General features: G+C 39.7%; 1 long non-coding RNA gene across 1 annotated transcript; it reads left to right on the top strand.

Annotated features, from left to right (window-relative positions):
• Positions 1-1,465: 1,465 nt before the first annotated feature.
• LOC102002037 lies at positions 1,466-17,137 on the top strand. Its single transcript, XR_258726.2, has 3 exons — positions 1,466-1,662; positions 14,888-14,981; positions 16,957-17,137. It is a non-coding gene; the product is annotated as an uncharacterized LOC102002037 (long non-coding RNA).
• Positions 17,138-21,069: the final 3,932 nt, after the last annotated feature.

Genomic DNA, 21,069 nt, shown 5'->3' with positions numbered 1-21,069 from the left:
TAAATAAATAAATAAACAAACAAACCCGGAGTTGAGGTTTTTAATAGCTACACAGAGCTTTACAATGATAGACTGCAACCTGGAATAGCAAGCCAAATGAAGCCTTTCTGGGTTGCTTTCTGCCAGGCTATTCTATCACAGCAATAGGAATGAAAGTGAGACAAAGTGTCTGGATTATTATTGCGGTTATTTCCTGGAAAAGACGTTCCACTTTCTACTTTCTTTCTTTTTTGGTTTTTGAGACAGGGATTCTCCATAGCTTTGGAGCCTGTCCTGGAACTACCTCTTATAGACCAGGCTGGCCTTGAACTCACAGAGATCCGCCTGCCTCTGCCTCCTGAGTGCTGGGATTGAAGGCGTGCACCACCACTGTCTGATTCTACTTTCTAATACACCTTTTCTGTAAAACAACATACCACCTTGTTCATATTTATAGCTACAAATCACTTATGATTATATAAAACATATTTCCCAATTCCTTCTTCTGGCTCTGGGGAGTGTGGTGCTGAGATACATGGCAGGCAAGCTCTTTGTTTACTTTTTATTTGGAGACAGGGTTTCACTAAGTTGCCCGAGCTGATTCTGACTCATATTGTAGCCAAGGATTCCTGCTGCCTCAGCCTCCTGAGTAGCACGGATTACAGACCTGGCTCGACTTCCATATTATCTAATAGAGTTATGCTTGCACTTACAGCTATGCATGCTATATGTATAAGCCTAAGTGTGGCTAATCCATTATACAACGGAGAGATTAAATAACTCATATAAGGCCCCTTTCGGAAGCCATAGAGTACAGATTTATAAGCTCTGCAAATACGTATTACTTTGTGCTTAGTTTAGCTACTAACTAGTCTTACATCTGCCTTTGTCTGTTTTGTCCATTTGCCACAATTAAAACAAGCAAACACACAAACAAAAAAAAGAAACCCAAATTATATCTTTCGAGCAACAATAAAACGTTCCATTATTTTTTAACTCGTTTATTTTTACAAACCTGTCAACTAATTATAGCACAAAGACACACAATCCTAAGATCAAAAGGCACTGAAGAACGGAGAAGTTGGAGGACAGTCAGGATTGTCTAGCATATCTGAAGTGACTTGGACTGCTCTGGTCCTGAGTTTCCTGTGTGTGAAGATATTTAACAGCACGCTCAGGGAATTGCTTTGAGTACTGGGATAATGTATGCTAAGGGCCTGGCACTAAAAAATGTTACTTACGTTATATGCTTACATAAAATCTTTCTAGATTTCTTTTCTAGGTTCTAAGCTAAGTAATGGTCTCTAGTAATTTTATACACTGTTAATCTTTCGCAGTCAGACAATCTACATGAATCATAAAACGAAGGAGCCGTAAAACAAAATCTATACAACAAAGCAGCTCCCTGTTCTAAGTCAGGGGACCGGCTACACCCGCAGGAAGCGCTGGGCGGACCTCCGACATCCCAGCATTCCTCGCGCTGCCCCGTAGCTCTTCCTGGCTAGTCTCTATGGTTGCGCCGGCGTGGGCCGTCTCGGTGCCTGGCGAGTAACTGAGGCTCCCAAGTTTGCGGCGGCTGTGAGCGCGGCGGAGCTCGGTGCGGCGCCATGTCCGAGAAGAAGCAGCCTGTCGACCTGGGTCTCCTGGAAGAGGACGACGAGTTCGAGGAGTTTCCCGCGGAAGGTAACTGCCAGGCCGCGCCCTGGGCCCCGGCCTGGAGTGGGGCGGCGGCGGCGGAACCTGCTCGCTGGGCCGGGGCGCGGTGCCGGCGCGGCCTCCGGGTGCGCTGGCCTCGGGGGCCCCGGAGCGTCGCTTACGGTGCCCAGGGCTCTGTGTCTCGGCCCCGAGAGGGCCAGGTGCAGCCGGGCCCTATGCGGTCTCGCGTGTGGCCTTCTATCTCCAGCCTGGGACTCTGTTTCGCTTCGGCGTCACAGCCTCCCCTTGGTTGTAAACTTCTCCAAAATTCCACAGTTGTCCCAAGGCCGCCAGTGCTGCCTACTCCGAGGACCGTGGCGATGAGCCCTGCGAAGTAGGAAGGCAGAGTCACGTGTGGTGTACTCAGTACAAATTTTGCCTTAGCGTCCGCATTCTAAATTAACTTCAAAACTAGAGGTGTTGTTGGTATAATACAGCTAATGTTGGAGCAGGTTGCTGTGATCACGGGAATGTAAGTCCACGCTTTATTAGCACAGTTCCCCTGCCACAAATATGATTCTGTATCTACTATTATTCACGTAAGGAAACTGAAGTTTGGAACAATCGAGAAACAGGCCCAGTGTCAACACTATGGAAATGTTGAAGCTGAAATAGGGACCCTCTGTTGCCCCCAAAGCCCTTGCTTTGTGTGTTGAAGCTGTTACCCTTCTGTTTGCTAGATCTCTTTGCCCCCGTACGTTTTCGGAATTGGCTGATTGTTTGGAGTACGATTCCCAAATATTTACCTTGTTTTTTAAGAAAGTGAGTTCCCGTTGCCTTTCTGAAGAAAATTGTGGTCAGTTGTGCACATATGGGGCGTCAAGCAATTATCACCTCATGAAAATTGTAGAAGTTGCCCCATCAGGATCTCCTGCTGCATAAAACCACATCACTGAAACATCTAGTCTGTTTACTTAGGATGCAGTGTTTTAGTTTTTGTGGAAGAGAACATTAGTGTGCATATTACACAGCCTCATAAACCAATTCAGAGCACATTTCCTTCCAGTTAGGAGTCTACAATATATTATGGGATAGTTTACCTTTTGTTTTGGTAATGAATTTATCTGTTCAATGTGGTGTTTTGTTTTCAGGTTCATTAATAATCCTCTAACAGAGCTTGGTAGACTTGGCTAAGTGAGGGCAGGATCCAATTCCCTCCAACTACTTACTTCAGGTGGCCTTTCTTCCTTATTCCGTACGAGCTACACTGTTAGAATTTTGATTTACATTGTCTAGTCTAACGTCCCATCCTGAAGCAGTAGAAATTGACATATTAAAAAACAGACCCTTGCCGTTAGATGGCCAACTCAAGATCCGAAAGGCCTTTCTGACTAATATTCCCAGACAAATTTTTTCCCTTACATTTAGTGTATTTACCTATTTATAACAACTAGTTGAGAACTGGCTAAAGGATTTGAGAGGTAGCTGTCTCCTTATGATGTACTAGATTCTTTACAGCACTTCCGTCAACTTGTGTAGTGTGTGTCCTTCGGGGCCCACTTGCGAGCAGTAGGCTGCTCAGTGGTCACAGCTGGATTGTGATTAGACATTTCAAGGCAAAGCAAAGCTTCTAAAGATAATAGGATGTGCAAGAGACTTCTGCCAGCATACACACCATGTTATTTATAGCTCTTAGGAATTTGTTGTCTCCGATGTATAGAATCTAGTTTGTTAAGTTATCTTTACATTTAGAATGAGAAATACTTTGAAATGCTTTTGTTATGGAAGTGTATGTTTCTTCTCTAGTTAGCAGTTAAATTGCCTTTCCTTACGTTTCATTAGGGAGATTTTGCTGTATATAAAGTTATCCCACTGGTGAAACCACTACATATTTACAAATGAAAACTTTTGATTACAAATTAAAAGAAAGTATCATTCACTACAGTTTAATAAGATCGATCCTATGATTACAAATTAAAAGAAAAATAAAACCTGTAAAAAAAATCACTGAAGAGCTTTGTTTCTTTTAGGATAAACATGATCTTTCATATTTTTGTGTCGTCGTGGTATAGACTCTCTGTTGATGCTGAGGTGTACATGGAGCACAAGTCTTCGTTGGCATTCACATTGTCTGGAGAACGTTAGAAACACCTATTAGAATTTGGGTGTTTGGGTTTTCTCTTCAGTTATGAGTTCCCTGATTTGCGTTCATGTACTTTCCCTTTTGAAGATGTATTTGTCCGTGTGGTCGCCCTTTGTGACAAACACACCTACAGACGCCCTACTAGAATAAATGACATCTCTTGTTAATCCAGTCTGGAGTTCTCTCTGCCATCTGTTGGGCATTTTACTTCTGAGAACTTTGTCAGTCTGAGAGTTCCATAGTAGGGCTGACTATTCTCGGGGTTAACTCGTGTGTGGACTGTACCCAGAAGAGCCTGTCACAGATAAGTCATTGAACTATGTATTCATGGTTTGTTGGGAGTGTTGTTGCTACAGCTCCTCCCAGATAAGAACCTACTGGATGGGATTTCAATTTAGTGATTTTAAAGAAAGGTAAGAAAGCTTAAGTTAATGACTGTATGGAGGCCTCATTGTTTTGGTGTGAAGCATAACATCTGGAGTGAGTCTCTGAAGGTACAAAGGAACAAATGTTCCATTTATCCCTCCAGTTCCCTTGTTTAGTCTGAATCTGTTAAATTGGCAATTCCTTACAATTATTCTAATTGGTGGGTATGTACTATAATGGCCATTAAGTAGGAGCTGTTACAAAATCATGTTTAGAATCTTTGTGGAATGCAGTCTACACAATTTCTAGTTGTTTATGCTAAGTGAGAATAGACTTTATAAGAAAGCCATTCAAATTCAAAATTCTGGAGGCCTTCACAACGTTACAGTTTTAAACCCAGCTAACAACTTTGTCTACAGAACATTTCAAATTTCATCCATCATGCACTTAGGTTGAAGATTGTAGAATGAGTTATAAAATTGAAGTTGTTGTATGATTGAGACTTCTAACTACTTTTTCCTTGTCGGACAGATATTGAAAAGATTTTAAAGTATTGTTAATTTCTTTTTACTGACATTTAGAAGTGGATGGTGAAAGAAGGAAGAAGCAGTGGTTGTTGAGATTATTTTATTTATTCTCATTTTTCCTTTTCCAGAACTAAGATATTTTGTCTTGCTTTTTTAGAATATTTAAGCGAAATTGCCTCAAAGAGCAGTAGGATTAGCAAGAGTTCTGCTGTGTTAACCATTGTTTAATTTTTCTATGATCAGTGATACTCGTGTATTCACTGAAATATTAGCAATACACAACTACCCACCTCTTCATCTTATCCTATTAAATTCCTTGATAAGACCTTGGTATTTGCTAGAGAATGGCGAGAATCTGCTGAGTCATACAGTGGGCTGGTGATCCCTGAAGCTGCTGCTGGGTAACTAAGGCCCTCTCACTGGTGTCTGACAAAGTAAGGCATCCTGTAGAGGTCTCCATATCTGGTGCGTGTTTTAGTGTATCATATTCACATGACTTGCAGAGGTAAAAATGGCCAGCATTTTGTGAGTGGGAGCCAAGGAATTTAAACTAACATAGATGTATTTAAGAAAGACTTGTCATAAGAACAGTACCATTAAAATATTATGAACATTGGATACTAACTACACTAAAGTAATATCAGAAAGATTTTTTAGATGAATATAGGAGGAAGACAGAACAATTGTTGACTACTTTCCATACTCTGTGAGTTGGTTTATGTAGTACCAAAGGGGACTTTGCTGATAACAGTTATTAAATATAATGTAGTCATATAAACAAGATCACCCAACATTTAAGTTAGTTATATGGTGTTGGTATGAAATGAAAATTTGTTTCACTGAAACTGTAAAAGAAGATACCTAATCTACATGGGAAGGTACCTACTGAATGTCTGTTTTTAGAAATTGTAGTCAAGGAAGTAAATTTTTCAATTGCATTAATAGCTGTTTGTGGGGGAGGGACATTGAAACCATGTAAATGTTAATTCCAATCCCCAAGCCTTTAATGCATTTATATGCTTATTTTCTCATTTATTTGTATTACTGTGTGCAGATGGACTCTTAATTCAATGAATTATAATTTATTACTTTTATTCTTAACTGCTGGTTGTCCCACAGTTGAATATGGAAAACTCCTTCAAGCTTGTTTTTGTGTGATTTTTGACACGTCCCCATCGTTTTCCCTGATTTTGCTAGTATTTGACACAGATATTTGAAGCTAGTCTTGTATTTTCCTATTTTGTTTGGAATGGAGAACAGAATCTTGATTCCATTTATGATACTGTTTTTAGGGTGTTATTGCTCTCAATGAAAGGGAACTAGAGAACGTGCTGTGAGTGTGTGTGTGTGTGTGTGTGTGTAAAACATCAAGTTCACATAGATCTCTCCACTTGGAATTCAGAACCACAGATTCCTTACTGCTTTTTTTCCTTTTCAACATTTATAACTTCTCTAGTAACCTAACACCTGGCTACCATATCTTAAATGTGTTGTCTATTTATTTATCCTCTTTTCTGTTGGCCTGTCGAGTTCTGCCCACCTTATTTGGGCTTAGCACTCTATATGCCAGGGTACTCTCTCTCTTCTCGCTCCTTCGTTCTCTCCAGGCTGTGTCACACCAACCACATCTTGCCCCATCAGACAAATGTTGTCTTTCATTACCTTGGCACCTCATCCAAAACTAGGTGTACTTTAAATGTAAACATATTCTCAAATTTTCTTTGAGAAGAGTGATGTGATATATTACCATTTACAACTTGCAGTAGGTATTAAACATTTTAGTCCTTGTCAGTCTGATGGATGGAGCTGAGATTATATCATTTTTATTATGGGTCAGTTGCATTTTGTGTGTGTATATGTTTTTACGTAGTGTGGTATGTACATATGTACATGTTCATGTGTGTATATACATATGGAGGCCTGAAGTTAATGTCAAAGGCTGCCTTCTCCATCTTATGTTTGAAGCCGGGTTTATTGGAGAACCCAGAACTGACAAGTTTGGCAAGGCTAGGTGGCCGGCAAGCCTTCGGGATCTTCTGTGCATGCCACCACACCCAGCTTTCCACATGGGTACCGAGGAGCCAAATTTAGATTTGGATGTTTGCACCAAAGGCATTTTACCCAACTGAGCTATCTCCTAGTCTCTTCTTTTCTGTTGATTTGCGTGTGACAAACCATTATACCTTTTTTTCAATTGCTAGCCTTAATTCTTAGTTTCTTTGCCTATGATTTATTTTTTTTTCAATGTGAAAGATTTTCCTAATTGTATTAGCCTGCTTGGACTGCCAGAAGAAAATACTACAGATTGAATGGCGTAAACAATAAACATATTATTTTCTCACTCTGGTGAGACAGTGCTGATAGTTTCATTTCTGGTCAGGACAGCTCCTTCTCTTTTCTTGTAGTGTTAGGAAGTTCATACCTTCATGACCTCATTCAGCCCAAATTATCCCCCAGCACCATGCTATTTATATTATTAACGTAAATTTTAAAGACACACAAGAAATATATCTGTATATATAGCATACTTTGCATATACATAGCATATGTTGTTTACAGGTGTGTGAAGATAAAAATGAGTAATCCCTGTGGAAGTCAGAGCTAAGACTTGTAAACCAGAATGTTAGGCAGTACAAACAAATTCTTTGTCTTTGAGTACTACTTGATTAACTATTGCAGTGCTTGTGTAGTGAGTAGACAACAAGCAATTGTGATTTTCAGTGTTTAACATTACTGTTTGTTAAGCTTTGCTCATTGAAAGATGAATTATGAAAACATTAAAGGGGAAATAAAAGTTGCAAAAGTTTGATGATCTTCTATTGAAATGTATCTTTATCTAATTTGGTAGCTGTGGTATTGTCTTTATTTTGGAAAAGGTTTCTCTACTTAGATTTCCTACCCCCAACTGTTTTCATAGTTAGCATGTAACAAGTGATTTATTATATATATATATATATATATGAACGTGATATAAACCTCCTATAAACCTGATACTGAAGGATGGAGAGAGGTAATTTCTTTAGCTGCCATTGCCAATCCTAAATACTTCACATAGTCTCTTTTACTGTTCATAATAGCTCTATGAGGTGTAGAGTTTTTACTGAGGACTTAGCAAAATAATAATAATAGTAACAACAACTAGGGTCACATTTAGTAGACACTGCACTGAAACAGAATTCACTCTATGCAGAATCTCTGTTTGAATGTGGTAAGGAATATAAATGCTGATAAATTAGGACCAGTGGCTTTGTCCCCAAGTAGAGTACTTTAGTCTTGGGAAATGCCTATCCCAGGGAAAGAATCTCTAGGACTTAGTTTCTCCCCTGAACCCTTCATACACATAGCCCTGGTTAAACTTGAACAATTTCAAACAGTCTTTATTATCTGTTGGGCTTCTAGGTGAGATTTCTGTTTCCTTCTTCTGTAGGGTGTGTGCGTTTGTGTGTTGGGATATTAGAACATAACTAATCATAAAGTTCAACAACAGTTCAAAAAAAGATTACATTAATCTCTTTAAAAGAGATTGAAATGTAGAGAAGCGTAAGTAAAGGCTTGGTGATGAGTATACGTACGTATGTATTATGAGCTAGAACCGGTTGGATAGGTGAAGGCATTTGCTCTGCATATTTGAGTTGGAGCCGGTATGAAGGTGGAATGAGAGATGGATTCCACCAAGTTGTCCTCAGTTGTCTTCTGCCTCCACCTAACGTGGCATGTTTCTTTGCTCCCTCCACCCAAGAAGTTTTAAAGCTAGGATTTGTATACACAGGTAGCTAGAGACTAATCTTGGGAATCTTTAAGGCATAACTATTTTGGACTTAATTCTTAAATAGATTTCAAGTTGTTGGGAGTTGGGGATTGTTTTTTAAATTGATTTTTGCTTTTGAGAGTGCATGTGGGTTTTATATGGGCAGTAATCTATTGGGACATATTAAACAGCAGAATTAATTTACAAAGGTAGAGACCAAAGTCAGGTAGACCAAGTAGTAAATTTTGTTGAAATAACTCAGGTAGAAGGGTTTTATGGGTTATTAGTAGTAAGTGGAATGATAGTGCCTGAATAACAGGAAGACAAATTGAGTAACTTTGGACTGTTTGTTACATATGGGGTGCTAGGAGTACTAGGAGGTGAGGGGTTTTGATTTTGCACGTGAGTCTAGGAAATGGTTGATGGTGCCCAGGTTGGGTAGTGCTGAGCAGTGAGAAGCAGGGTCAAAACGAGATAAGATTTTTAAGTTGTATGGGCATTTTTAGAGTAATGATTTTCGGCAACTCTATCAAATTAAACAAAATTGAAGGTACTGATAATAAAAACAATGATGTGGAAACATTTTGCAAATAATATACACGTGATGAAAAGAATTGGGTTTGAATTGGTTTTTTAAAGGATAATTAGGAATAACTATAATGGTTATATAGGTTACTTTGAGCATTAGTTTTAGACTTCGTGCCACAAATGTTCAGTGGCCTGGCAGCACCACCATTTATGGATTGCCTTTTACTCTGAAGCTCTCCTTTGACGAGAAGTGAAGAGGAAGTGTGGGAGAACAGTGGTGCCCTGCTAGACAGAAGTTTCTTGTCTGCTAAGCAGACATTAGATGTGTGGAATGCAGTGCAGATGTGTTTGCATTGATAGCCTTTAGAAAGCAAAGTTGTGGGAAGAGCCCATGTCCCTGGAAGTGGAGTTGCTGTGGCTCCAGCCCCCTTGTGTCAGAGTTCCTGTTCTCTCTCACCTGATAGTAAGTGCGAGTTGGTGTGTTTTCATCATGTAATGCTCTGCATATGCATGTATGATAAAGTTCATTGATAAAGCTCAGCTTCATCTTTGAGAATTTCATAGAACATGTTCTGATCGCATTCACAGCTCCCTGTTCTTCCCACTAGCTACTTCCAGGTCATATCCACCCCCTCCTCCAACTTTGTGTTCTGTCTCTCTCAAAAAAGCCTGCTGAGTTCCCAGGAGCCACACCCTTAAAAAACCTGACTTCTCCTCCAGAAGGCATCAACTGGCCATAGTTCCCTAGTTAGAGCTGGAGACCCATGAACCCCTTCATGCTGCAATGCTCACTGACTTGATCTTGTGCAAGGCTTGTGAAGGCAACCTCACCAGCTGGGAGTTCATAACTACAGTAGACCGTCATATCCAGTAGCTGACTATTAAAAAACATTTTTTAATCTGGAGGCAAATAAATTGAAGTAAAAAGCTATAATTATTTAATTGATCACAATTCCGGCAGTACATTGAAGTTGAAGGTTAAACTGTATATTCATTTTTATATTAAAGGACATCGTTAGACATTAATAACGCATCTGTTTTAGTTAGGATTTCTATTGCTGTGACGAGACATCTTGACCATGACAACTCTTATGAAGGAAAAACATTGAATTGAGGGGGGGAGCTTACATTTTCAGAGGAAAGGATACCAAGGAATGAGCTGACATGGTAGCTAGCTAGGTCTGTGAGTGGCACTTGCTACCATGCCTGACAGCCTGACCTGGTAGAAGGAGAAAACCAACTTGTGTGAGTAGTCGTGTGGCCTCCACATGTACCCCATGGCATGTGCACCCGCGCACATAAATCACCAAGGAAACGGCTGTTTTCATGAATCCTCAAGCCTTGCCTGTGGTGTTTATTGCCTTCCTTGCTTTTGAGACAGTTTCTTTTTCGAAGAACTGTATTTCTGCCTTTTCCTCTTTGTCCTACTAAAGCATGAGGTACCTGTTTAAAGAAGGAGAGGTAGGTGCTTTATTCTTAAGCCAAGTGCTCTTCTTACTCAGTTTGCTACATTAGAAACTACATCATCCTAAAGAAAAAGACACATAGGGTAAGAAGTTTGCCTTTTTTAGAGAAGCATTGCGCTTCATAAAACAAATCACTGACTCAGTCATGTTTCTTGCTGCTGATTTTCTGCAGCATTTGGTTACAAATTAACAAGCTTTTCCCTCACAAAATTAAAAGAAGTAAAACCATCATGGAGACATTTGAATGACACCAAGTAATAACAATATTGAAATCAACATTTTGAATCAAATAATAATTTAGATTAAAAGTTTCTGGAACCCTATAATTTTCGTGTTTCTAAAAAGGCAATTGCTTCAGAAGACAATTAAGGTTTTGCAGTGTTCTTAAAAGACTTCATAAGCTTTCTCCAAAAAGTATTATATTTTTATTTTTTTATGTTTTTAACTTGCCTCTTTCCACACGTGATCATTTCCTTTTTAGGGACTGGTGCGAATGGAAACCACTCACTTAATAGGAAATTATTTAGTTGGAAGTGTTTCAGGCCTGATGTTTCAGTGCCTTGCAGATTCTACCATGTGGTTTTAGTGACAGATCACCCCCATTTTCTCAAAAACTGTTAGGTCTTTGTTCATATTATTGTTTGGCTAATTTTGTTTTTAAACTTTAAACTTCCTTTCGTATAACTTATAAAATTTCCTAAAAGTATATTAGCAGATTTTGACCTTTCCTGTTTCTGTTCTCTACCCAAACAGCCTATTTACAACAGGGTTTTAAGACTGGAGGCATGGGGATTGATTCTTAAGTGACTGTCTTTTGGTGAGGCAGCCTTTTCATCTGCTTTTGATTGTGGTGATGATTATTCTCAAGCCAAAAGGGGAATGTAGAGTGATCTTTAAGACCCTTCTAGTTCCAGATACCAGTAGTTTTTAAATAGTCATGTCCTGACCATTTTATAAAATCTTGTTTTATAAATTTGTTATAAGCAGTTTAATGAAGGAGTCGCTTTTGAATTTTAGTAAGAAAGGGTTTAGCATTACCATTTCTTTTGGGGGAATTAGTTAAGTTACTGAATGGCCGGAAAACTAGTAAGTCCAGAGGGAATATGGAGGAGTGAAAGGAATACTTTCCGCCGATAGGATAATTAATCCAATTGTTCTGCTACAAGGTTTACAGTCATGAACCTAGGCTTTTTAAGGGTTTCTTGTATTTTAATTGAAAAATTAAAGCCATCGCATTGATCTCTGGTGATTTAGAGAAACATGTACTGTCTGAAATGAAGATCTTTAAACATAGTTACTTCTTATGTGCCTGTGTAAGTGGGCGCCACATGCATGCAGGTGCCCACAGAGGATGCCAGGTTCCCTGGAGCTGGGGTTCTGTTGGTTATGAGTTGTGGGTGCTGGAATCCAAACTTGGCTCTTCTAAAAGAACTGTAAGCACTCACTGTTGAGCATGGCTTCAGATTTGATCTTCCTATTTTAAATAAAATTCGATCTTAGCATCTGTTGCCACTTTCATGTAATAGTTTTCTCTGTGTTATTAATAATGCAGTGATAGTCCATGAAGGAAATCTCACCCATATTAACTTAGTCGAATTAAGGGCAGGGAGAAGATAAATAACTTTAAATATTTAGTTATTAAAACTGGAAAATGCTTTGTGGTGGTGGCACACACCTTTAGTCCCAGCACTTGGAATCTCTGTGTTCTAGGACAGCCAGAGCTACATAGAGGAACCCTGTCTCGGAAAACAAACAAAGAAACTGGAAAGGACATGACTGTGGTAGTTGAAGAAGGAAGACTAGCTAAGATGCCTTCCAAATTTCTGTTCTTGCTGGTTCTTCTTTCCATTTTTACACCAGAAAAATTTAAGTATGTAACTGTAATAAAATACCCTTGTGGACACTACTGTTGAATATTTTGAATCTATTACATATGTATATAGAAAGCCTAAATTGTACCTTTGTTATTTATTTTCTGAGATTTGTGTTATTTTCTCAGCATTGACAGAGCAGCTTACAGAAGGAAAATTTTATTCTGACTCACAGATTCAGGGACATGTTAGCCCATCATAGCAGGGAGAGCCTGGCACCTGATGCTTGACGTAGAGCTTGTTCACTTATTGTAATTACAAAAGGTAGAGAACTCCACTGGGCTAGCTTCCAAAATCTACCCTTAGTGATGTGCTTGCACCAGCCAGACTTACCTTCTAGAAGCTCTGCAGCCTTCAGAATAGTGTCACAGGCCACACACCAACATTTACATCTTCATAGCTGTTCCCCCTTTATTGAAAATAGATTTTTTTCACACATGATATATCCTGATTATGGTTTCTCCTCCTTATACTCCTCCCAGTTCTTTCTCAACTTCTATCTGATCAGTTGTGTAATAGTCTCCATCTATTGAAAAGCAAAATTTCCATGACGAAGTGTAAGAACTTATCTGTGGGTACGTGGATAAATATTTAGAATGTAGTTAACAGTTGTGCTGATTTAGTAAAGTAGTAGCTATAGGTCCTCCTCCAAGATCCATGACCCTCACTATCACTAGTCCTGGGTAGTTGGCTAAATTTGCAATACTAGGTATGATTCCCCCCTCCCCCCCCCCCCGTTCAGCAAGCCTTAAGTCCAATTAGAGAATAAATGGTTTTCCATCGAACTATGCATGCCACCACTGCAACGTTAGTGTATAGTATAATACCATGCTGCTCATCATTGTGGTTCATAGGCACCATAGCTGGGTAGGACTGTTGGTTGCTTTCCTTCGGAAGGCTTGCATGGTGTCTTCTGGTACCATGATATCTAGTCCTCAGGGGCTTTCAGATCTCATCCAGTTCAAAATCTCTGGTCCATGTTTCCTAAATGCATGGTGTCTTTAGCAGTGTCTCGTGTGAATGTTTGTTTTAGATTAAAGGTCATAGGAATAAAAGAGCAACTTGAGAATTATTTTAGGGGCTAAATAAGCAGAATTTGATGCATGTATAAAAAAGGAATTTTAGAATGACTCCTGTGCTTTTCCTTCTTTAGGCCAGTAAGTTGGATTTGTGTCTAGAGTCAGTTATTTGTAGAATTAGAAGGTGTAAAGGATAGTTCCGCAGTGGAGCTGTATTTGGAAGTAGAGGGCAGGTCAGAGATGCAGTTTCTAATTCAGGCATTCCATGAGGTAGTATTCAAAAGCATAAAGGAAAGGAAATTTGGGGTACCTTATATTTCATTGTATGACTCTTTCTGACTAACTAATTAACTAAATATTTGCTTGTAATGAAGCTATCTAATTGATTAGTCCTTCGCTTGACTACTGAGTTTCTTTAGAGCTTGTACTGTTGGTATTATTTTAGCAGTAGATATTTTTGTAAAAGTGTGTATGCATACATACATATGGATATGTATACACATGTGTGCAGAGGCCAGAGGTGAATGTCAGCAGTCTTTCTTCTAACTCCATCAACTCTCACAGGACCTTTTTCCATTGCAGGCAGCTGCCCCCGTGGGTACTGGGAATCTGAACCCAGTTCCTTACGCTCGCACACTTTACTGAGCAACCTCTCCAACCCTCTATAGATATTAACCCTCTACAAGAATGTCTAGAGATATTTACACGCGTGTTTTTCTCTGAGGAAAGCTGAAATCTAGCTATCTAAGTCTGTCCTTTAAAGCCAAAGGAGGGAGGAAAAAGAAAAGAATGTATTAAGTAGAACAGCACCACTCTCCCCTGTGCATATTTATGTTTTCCTTCTGGAAAAGACAAGTGGAACTTCCTGACGCGCATCTGTAATCTTAGTAGTTGGAATATGGAAGCAGGAAGATCAATAATGTAAGGCCATCCTCCCGCACAGTGAGTTTAACACCAGTCATGATTTGTATGAAATCTTGTCTTAAAAAAATTGTAAATTTTATGTTGCTTTTTATTTACTGACATTAGTGGTGGGTTATAATTTGAATTGGTTTCCTTTTGGTTCTTTGAGAATTCCGTTCAGTGTCATTTAATCATATTCACTTCTTCCCCAAAATTCCTCCCAGGTCCTGCTCCCTTCCCTACCCACTCCCAACTTTGTGTCTTTTAACCCCCAATCCATCGAGTCCAATCTGTGCTTCCCATATATACTGAATGTGTGGCCTTCCCCTGGAGCCTGATCCACTTACTGTGGGTCTTAAAGAAAAACGGAGTCTTGCTGTCAGATCAGCTCTCAGTTGCCAGTAGCTCCTTAGCTAGGCGTAGGAACTTGGTCCACATCCCTTCTTCATGCTGGGATTTGAGCTTGCACGAGGCTGGTGTGTGCTGACAAAATCATTGTATGTACCTGCCCTGTTGAGCAGGAGAAAATGAGAACAAGATAGCAAAAGATTCGAGGTTTGTAGAGGAAGATAACAATTTTTCTTAGGTAAAGTGTTAGCTGTTTTGTGAGTTGTGAGGATATTTAATGGCAAATTCTCTGAAGTTTTTATACTTTGGGAAATAATGTTTGAGAAATACTTAGGCATCTGTTTCCATTTTTAGACTGGGCTGGCTTAGATGAAGATGAAGATGCTCATGTCTGGGAGGATAATTGGGATGATGACAATGTAGAAGATGACTTCTCCAATCAGTTACGGTAGGTTTTCAGCCAGATTTTTATTAAAGATCAGTATTAATTTTAAGCATGGAATGTACAGCGTACATAGATAGCTGTCCTCTTAGAACTTTTGAGATGGTTTTTTCATTATGTAAAATAAGACATTTCCTTCACCCTTTGGATTTCTAAACAGGAGTATTTCAGGAAAGTGCATACATCTTTTGTTCCTTCTAAGAAGGTAGTTAAATAAAAGCGTATTTGCTCTTGTTCATGTACTTGATCCTGTCAACATTTATTTTCAGCCAGTATTGAATAACTGGGCCGAAATTAGAATCATAGATCTAATTGGGGAGCTCATTTAATGATCCTCAAATTTGGAGATTGGCGTTATATACTGGCCTAATATATTCAAGAATAAATTCACCCAAGTTTCCTATTTTGGATATTTCATATAAATGTTATTATACAAGATATGTACTTGTGTATCCACATTCTTCTTCTTAGCATAATCTTTCCCAAATTCAAAAATGTGGTAGTGTATAGAAGTACATTATTCTTTTTCATAATTCAATAATTCTCTAATGTAAGATATATCATTTTATGTATCTGTCAGTTTGTAGACATGTCTACTTTTTATATGCTGTATATGCTGCACACTTACCCATATGTGCATGTATTTGAGCACGTATTTTCAGGTTTTGGGAACTATGAAGTGACATTTCTAGGTTGTATGCTAATTTTCTGTTTTAACATTTTGAAGAACTATCAGACATGTCTGTAGTCACTGAAAAGGTTTCCCAGTAGCAATGTACAAATATAATATTGTTCGATTATTGTTTTAGTGAAAGCCATGAAGCACAGTCTCCTTGTAACTTCGGCTTTTATTTCCCAGTGTGCTTCTTGACCACACGTAGTTTTGGGGTGAGGGAAGTCTATTCAAGTCCTCTTTTTGTTGTTGAATTGAGACCTACTTTGCATATTCTTGGTATTAAGATCTTGTTTTAGGTATTCTTCTAGGTTGTCTTTTTTAATTTGTTAATTGCAAAATTTTAAATTTTGGTGATCAAGTTTGTTTATTGTTACTTACACTTTGGGTATCAGATTTAGAAACTCATTACCAAATTCCAGATAAGGAAGGTTTATTCATGTGTCTTTGTGGAAGAATTTTATAGCTTAGCTCTTTTGTAGCTTGAATGAATTTTTGCATGTAATGTGGGTGCAACTCACTTTTCCATGTGAGCATCCAGGTTTCCCAGCACCATTTGTTAAACAGCGGCCAGTTTCCTTCCTGTATATAGCAGTATTGTGCTTGGGATGATTGTATCATTGGTAAAATTTTGATACTGGTATGAGCTTTGTAGATCTCAGAATTTTCTTAGAGCAGAAGTATCTAAGGATACGGCTGAAGGCAGTGTGCCGACTCTGCATGCTTGAGGAGCTGACTCAATCCTTGTCTCCACCTAAACAAACGAGCAACAGAAATTTATAGTTCGGGGTTGGGAAGATGGTGCACGCTGGTGTAGACACTTGTTCCTCTTGAGGTGAATTTCTAGCACCCACATGGTGGCTTACAACCATTCAGCGCTCTCCTGACTTCTGTGTGCAGTAAGCACACAGGCAGGACACACATGCATGTAGGCAAAGCATTCATACACTTAAATAAATCTAAAAGAATGTTTGCACTATATTAAAATAAACATTAGAAATAGAACATTAGTATAATATTTGTAAGGTTCTTGTAGAATAGTAGAAAAGTCTCATTCTATAAGTAGGTTCATATATGAGAAAATTAATGAAAATTACAAGTAATGATACGACAAACAATTTTTTAATTACTATATTGATTGATACCCAGTTTTCTTCTTATGGTTTCATTTTAGAGACTAAAATAAATTTGGTAATGTTCTAAGTTAGTGACCCAATCTAAATTGATTTATTCTATTCTGTCTTAGAAACAGCTGTGTCTTTGAATTCTCAGAGGGAATGCTAATGCTGCCCTTGTCTTGTGTTTCAGTGCTGAGCTTGAGAAGCACGGGTACAAGATGGAAACGTCATAGCATCCAGGAAGCAAGAACCTCAACATGGACTGTGGGCTAAATTCTAGGATAGGGAGCAAGGAAGGGATACTTTAAAGTTATTTCATTATCTGCTTGGATTTATTTTTGTTTTATAACAAAATAAATAAATGCTTTGATCTAATCTTTTTGGTTCAGATGTCTTGATGTTTTGCCTCTGTTCCTTTATATTCATGGTTTTCAAAAGACGTATTGACATACTAAAAGTCCACATTATAACATTTTTTAATATTAATTGAGGCTCAGATGTTGTGATTCATCAGATCTCCAGCTCAGCACCTTTCTTGAAATCAATGAAATCTCAATCCAGTTTTATAAGATACTTCTTTTACATCACCTTAAACTTTAATGTCTTTTGATAGTGTAGGCAACATTACTAATATTTATTTATAAGGGGGGCCTTCAAAACCTGTGGTTTTAGAATATTAATCATTTTAAATCTCTGTAATTTACTTAGTTCTGAGCCAGTAATCTTACTAGTGGTTAGTAGTGTCCATTGGCTATTTGGTCACAGTTTTAAGAATAATATTTCTGTTACAATTGGGAAAGTGGGTCCTGGATACGTTAGCAATATGGGTGTATTCTCAGCTACTGCATAATTCATGTCACACACAAGAGTTTCTGGAAAATTATTACTGTTGCTCTGCCTACCGTTTGGGAGATTTAATTTGGTGTATACAGGACTCATTGAAACTGGTAAATGATGGAATGGAATAAAGAACAAAAAAGAATTTGGACAGAGTAAATGCCATGTACACAGAGCTAGTATTTTCTGCAAAAGTGGTGTCTGTTACCCCATGGATGTGCCCTGCCTGGCTGTTACTTAAGTACTTACTGTTCAGGCAGTTCCTGTGCTGGCAAGTCAGCCAGCGGGTGAGTGCTTCCAGCTCGGTCCAGCCTCCTTTCTCCATGACCTGAAGTATTTTCTGTAGTAGAGAATCATTGTCTAAACCCACAACTAGCAATAACTGGGACAGTTTGTGGCCAATAGCTAACCCATAGGGAGGCGGCCCACTTTAGCACTCTGATTTTCACCAGTAACTGCATGGCTCCAGGGAATACCCTTCCCTCTCACAGTGACCTGCTTCAGATGCCTTAACCGCTGTTTTTACTGTCCTTCCAACTGCTCTCCCAAACCTCTAAGGTGTTTTGAGGTTCCGCATCATAGAATGAAACCTGTTGGCAGGGCCTACTCACAGCATGCTGAGGAGGCAGCTACGGGGGTCTCCCTAGGATGCCCCACTCTCTGGGGGCTTTAACTTGTACATCTCCCCCTCAGCAGGAGCACCTACTTCAGCACATTATCCTGGAGCACATGGGGCAAGGCAGCCGTTGGAAATGTCCCTGTATAAACTCCCCCTCAAGCAGGCCAGCCTCAGTTGCAGGGCTCAGCATTCATTTTGGAAGCCATGCAATCACTCCCTCCAGGTCGTCTTTGGGTTTGCTTTTTTATTTCTTAGTTTGTAAGTTCTTACTGTATGCCAGGAGAAAACCATATGCTACCCTGCCCTTTCCAAGTAAACAGGAGCAATATATCTCTCCTTTTAGGCCAGTGGTCTTCAACCTCTGGGTCATGACCCCTTTAGGGCTTGAATGACCCATTTTTCATGGGGGTCACCTAGGACCCTCAGAAAACATGGATATTTACTCTTCCTAACACTAGCAAAATTACAGTTAGGAGGTAGCAATGGAAATAATTTATGGTGGGGCTCACCACAGCATGAGGAACTGTATTAAAGGACTGCAGCATTAGGAAGGTTGAGAACCCTGCTCTAGGTAGAACATTGTCAATTGGTAGTATCCTCCGTCCACTGTCATGTAACGTTAGAGATTGGGTTTGGGTCTTTTAGCCACTTACTGTGTCTTCGTAGGCACTTACCTCTAAATCCTAGCTTACATCTAGTCTGCCTTGAGTTTATTGCTTTCTGTAGCCATGTCTTTTCTGTTCATCTCATCCTGTGTTAGACGCTTTCAAAACTGTATGTATGTATGATTTCAGACCTGTTTCCAGTTATTTTTCTGTTGCTAGAATTCTAAACTCCCATCTCCTAACTTGATTGTCTTTGCATTGACGAGGGAGCATCTTCAAATTAACTTGATGAAAATGAAAGAACAGAAGCCTTGATTATCCTCAAGCTTACCATTTCACCCAGTCTTGCCTATCTCACCTTTTCTACCCAATTATCGAAGGCCAGATTATAAGATCTGCGCATGTTTTGTTTTCTGAAATACCCCACCTGTTAGCAAACTCCATCCGTTCTTCCCTCCGTGTCATTGATCCCAGTTTTCTCAGTCTCCGTTGTCATCCCTTTTCATCAGGAATCTATTGCCCTTCTGTTCCACATACCACTCCTAGGTCAGGGTGGGATCTGCTTAATCGTTAGCCAGTCCTGGTAACTCTCTCTTGGAAATGATTAAATAAGAGGCAGCAAATTTAAAGAATTTTGAGCCAGTAAAAACAAAAGGGGCTCTGGTGTTCTGGCAAAGAGGAAACCTGCCACATACAACAGCCTCAGTCAAAGAGAAAGCAGTTTTAGGTTATAGGTGAAGCTACTCAAAGAACTTTGGAATAATCAGGATTCTGGGCAGGGGAGATGGCTCAGCAGGGAAAGACTTTAACTGCCAAAGCCTGAGAAGCTGATTCTGATCTTTGGAACCTACAGAGTAGAAGGAGAGAGCCAACTCCTGCAAGTTATCTGCTGACCCCATCTGTATGCTGATACATGCACATGACAGTCAGACAATAAATAAACGTATATAAAGGAACAGGATTAGTGGTTAGCACTGACCCTGTCCTGTCTAGCTTCCTGTACAATGAGTCTATAGATTTTATTTCAGACTGTTTCTTTAGAAACATTTTAATCAGCGTATTCAGAACCAATGCACACTTACTATGAGTATCCCAGTCTGACCATTGCTCACAGGGTCCTACTAAACGTATCCCTGAGCTGCTCTGTCTACTACGGTCTTCTCTCTAGTCTATTTTGGAAAATGCGATCTTTAGACGTTACCCTTTTCCATAAGCCCCCCCCCCATAAGGCTTCATCCTCAGTTTGGGTTACTATTCCCTACCCTCTCCCACTTCCCTCCCCCCCCCCAAGCCCGCTTAAACTGAAACGGTTCTTTAAACCTCCTGGTTCTTTCTGTCACACGTTTTCCTTATTTGAGTGGTAGTTTCCATATGGCTTCACATGCCTGTGTCATGCGACAGTGGAAGCGAGGTCAGGTACTGCATGACTGCTGGGGAGTCTTGCCGCTCTCCTTGGTGAGGAGGGTAGTTTATAAGGGAGGACCCGTAGCAGCATTCGTCAGTACATAGAACCCTAAAACTTCCAGATTCTCTGCCAGGTTACCCCAGGATTCTGGAGGCTGAGGCAGGCAATGCTCCATAGCTAGTCTCAAACAAACAAAATTTTCCAGGTTGGTATGCTTTCTTGAGCCAGTACATCTCCATTGACAGCACAGCTTTGTCCTTTTTCTCTTGGTGTTTTTGCTTATAGTATCTGCCAGTCGCCCCGTTTTCGACAAACCCTCACAGGGTCCCTGTGGGGGTCCCATCTTGAAATCTCCTCATCTTCGTTTCCCTTCCCCCAAAAGTAGGCTTGTAGATTGTGATGGGAAATTTTCTGGGTGGTTTTAAAGATGGCCGGAGGTAAGGAAAGAGGTAGAAAAGAAGAAAGCTAATAAACTGTCAGTCAAGCACTGGACAACTTGACCTCAACGCCCCTGGGAGCCCTGGGAGGGTACGTATAGACAACACACTTGGCTGGTTGTTCCCCCTTCCAAGCAGTATGAGAACCAGGTAAGGAAACTTTCTTATCACCCGGTGTAGGCCATGTACAGGAAAGTGGCTCCTGGCTACCAGTTACAGTTCCGGGCTGTTGGAAGTGCAGGTGCGTTGACCAGAAGTGAAAAAAGGAGTGCGAATCAGTGGGACTTCAACAGCATGACTACAGCCCTATAGTGTACTTGCTTTTCTTATCACTTTTGTTGATCACTTTTTTTTTTTCTTTTTTTTTTTTTTGGTTTTTCGAGACAGGGTTTCCCTGTGG

Source organism: Microtus ochrogaster, linkage group LG10 (genome assembly GCF_000317375.1).
Source record: "Microtus ochrogaster isolate Prairie Vole_2 linkage group LG10, MicOch1.0, whole genome shotgun sequence".
NCBI lineage: Eukaryota > Metazoa > Chordata > Mammalia > Rodentia > Cricetidae > Microtus > Microtus ochrogaster.
This window is presented reverse-complemented; position numbering and strand designations above follow the sequence as displayed.